The sequence below is a fragment of the Schistocerca cancellata genome, chromosome 1, assembly GCF_023864275.1.
Source record: "Schistocerca cancellata isolate TAMUIC-IGC-003103 chromosome 1, iqSchCanc2.1, whole genome shotgun sequence".
In the NCBI taxonomy this organism is placed as follows: Eukaryota; Metazoa; Arthropoda; class Insecta; order Orthoptera; family Acrididae; genus Schistocerca; species Schistocerca cancellata.
In genome coordinates, this window is record NC_064626.1 from 831,050,907 (window position 1) to 831,053,462 (window position 2,556).

Sequence of the window (2,556 nt, forward strand, 5' to 3'; positions counted from 1 at the left end):
TCTCTGCCAATGTACTCCTTTACCTCTGTCTATCCGTTCTTTCCACCTCTGTCCATCTCCTCCTTCCCCTCATTCTGTCCATCTCCATCCATCCACCCTGTATCCATCGCGTCCTTCACCCTCACTGTCTGTCCCTATCCTCGTCATCCCTTTTCTCTTCACAATATCACACTCGCCCCAACAGAAGGCTACAGTATTTCTTTCCAGAATGTAACTAGTACGTGTACCAACTTTGATTGAAATCGCCCCAGGGGCCGAGAATGAGCTTTTGACACGTGGCTTTGCTTGCATGCGCTTATGTCAAATATATGTCAAATATATGTAATATATTCCACTCGTATTTGTAAACATATTTCTTCTTTATATCTAGCGATTTTTGCCCTGCAATTTCTTTTCAAACAGCTCAATATGTATTACGTCTTATCGCCTGAGCTTCGGTCTGTACAATGATATAATTTTGCAGGTACATCCACTGGTATATGTGCCTGCTGCCTGCGAGATGTGTTGTGAATAGAGTTAGTAATAAGAAGTAATAAATCGAAACGTCATATATAATTCAGGAGTTCCTATGACATTGTATCTTGTGTAGCAGGTGTTGTAAAATGATATTTTTTTCTAGGTTCACTCAGCAGCATATGTTGATATTGTCTGTGAAATATGTTGCGAATAGTGTTAGTAGCAAAAAAAAGTAACAAATTAAAACGTCATGCATCATGCGGAAGTTCCAAACATCTCTCCATGTTTATAACGTCATACCTCCTTTACTATGTTCGTACAATGATATACGTTTCTTTGCGTTCAGCAGTATATGTGGATACTGTCTGTGAAGTGCATTTCGAATAAAGATAATAGTAACGAAGTAATAGATTTACACTTCTTGCATGATGCAGCAGCTTTTCACACATTCATTGTTTACGACGTCATGTGTCCTGAACTAAGTTCATTCAATGATGTGGTTTTTCCGATTCGTTATACGTTAATACTGTCTGCAAAATGTATCAGGCATATAGACAGTAGTAAAGAAGCTATAAATTAATAAATGTGACAGTTCCACTGCATGATCAGCGAAAATGTAGTAAACGATAAAGTATTTTCCTTTCATCATTTTGTGGAGTAGTCAAAGACCAAAAGTTTCTTAAAGGTTCGAAATCAAATGTAAAGTTTCTTGCAAGTGTCTAAGTGCTCTCATTCTCAAACATTAGGTGACTAAAATATGGGTATTCACGTGACGTGGCCTACACTGCCTTTTCTTGCCCACCCCCACCCCTTTGATAGGTTTGTGATTTTCACCCTCACATTGGTTGCTTCCAGACAGTATTCCAAGTTTGGCTGAAACCGGTTTCGTGGTTTAGGAGGAGATATGGAACATACGAACATACATATATTGGTACGGATGTACATCCTTGTACTGGGTGCCTCTCCCAGAGACGTAACGCACATTTTCTCCGGGGTTTCAGCAGATATTTGCAATTTCGTTATTGCAAATGGCGTCAGCCCAAACCATTACTGCTTGTCACATCTTTCACGGGTCGCCAAGCGACAACGTATAGCATCGTTTTTTTTTTCTCAGTACAAACAATATTGTTTCTAAATCGGAATTTTACGTGACCATTCGACAGAGCTCCCCCGAAATGTGTCTAGTCCACATTCGTTTTATCGATATGTATTAACAAGAACAGTAAACCACGAAGAATGAACAGAAATCAAGCGGCAACTCAGTGGTGCTGGATGCCTGGTGGTAGCAGTCACCGCGATCCAGGATAGTGTTGTCGCTGCTGGAGTACTTGTAATTTACTGTCCCTGTCAATACATATTGGTAAAACGAATATCGGACTAGACTAATCTGGGGCCGCTCTATTGAACGGACATTTAAAACTCCGCCTTAAAAAATAATTTTGTTTCTAACGAGAAACAAATCTACGCTCTCCGTCGACACAGGATTTCGCATAACGGATATGATAAGCACTATCTGTTTGGGCTGACACCAGCTACACTGTGTGAAAACGAAACTCCAAATATCCGCTCAAACACTGGAAGAAATGCGCCTGATGACTCTTAGGAGAGACAAACAAAAAAACACTGTCCGAAAAATGCCATGAAGGTCCAACGGTACCGACCGGCCGTTGTCAGATTTCGTAACCGGTGCCGCTACTTCTCAATCAAGTAGCTCCTCATTTGGCCCCAAAAGGGCTGAGTGCACACCGTTTGCCAACAGCACCCGGCAGACCCGGGTGGTGACCCATCCAAGTGCCAATCAAGCCCGACAGCGCTTAACATCCGTGCTCTGACGGGAACCGGTGTTAGCACTGCGGCACGGCCGTTGGCTCTAAGAAGAGACACCCTGTATATATTTTTTCTAATCCGATTCTACATTACATTACTTTTTCTTTTATCCTTAACGTGTAGGTTGTTGTTGTTGTTGCTGTGGTCTTCAGTCCTGATACTGGTTTGATACAGTTCTCCATGCAACTCTATCATGTGCAAGCTTCTTCATCTCCCAGTGCTTACTGCAACCTACATCCTTCTGAATCTGCTTATTGTATTCATCTCTTGGTC

At 41.7% G+C, this 2,556-nt stretch overlaps 1 pseudogene; it reads right to left on the reverse strand.

Moving 5' to 3' along the window:
• Nucleotides 1-2,206: 2,206 nt before the first annotated feature.
• LOC126097844 (5S ribosomal RNA) lies at nt 2,207-2,325 on the reverse strand (annotated as a pseudogene).
• Nucleotides 2,326-2,556: the final 231 nt, after the last annotated feature.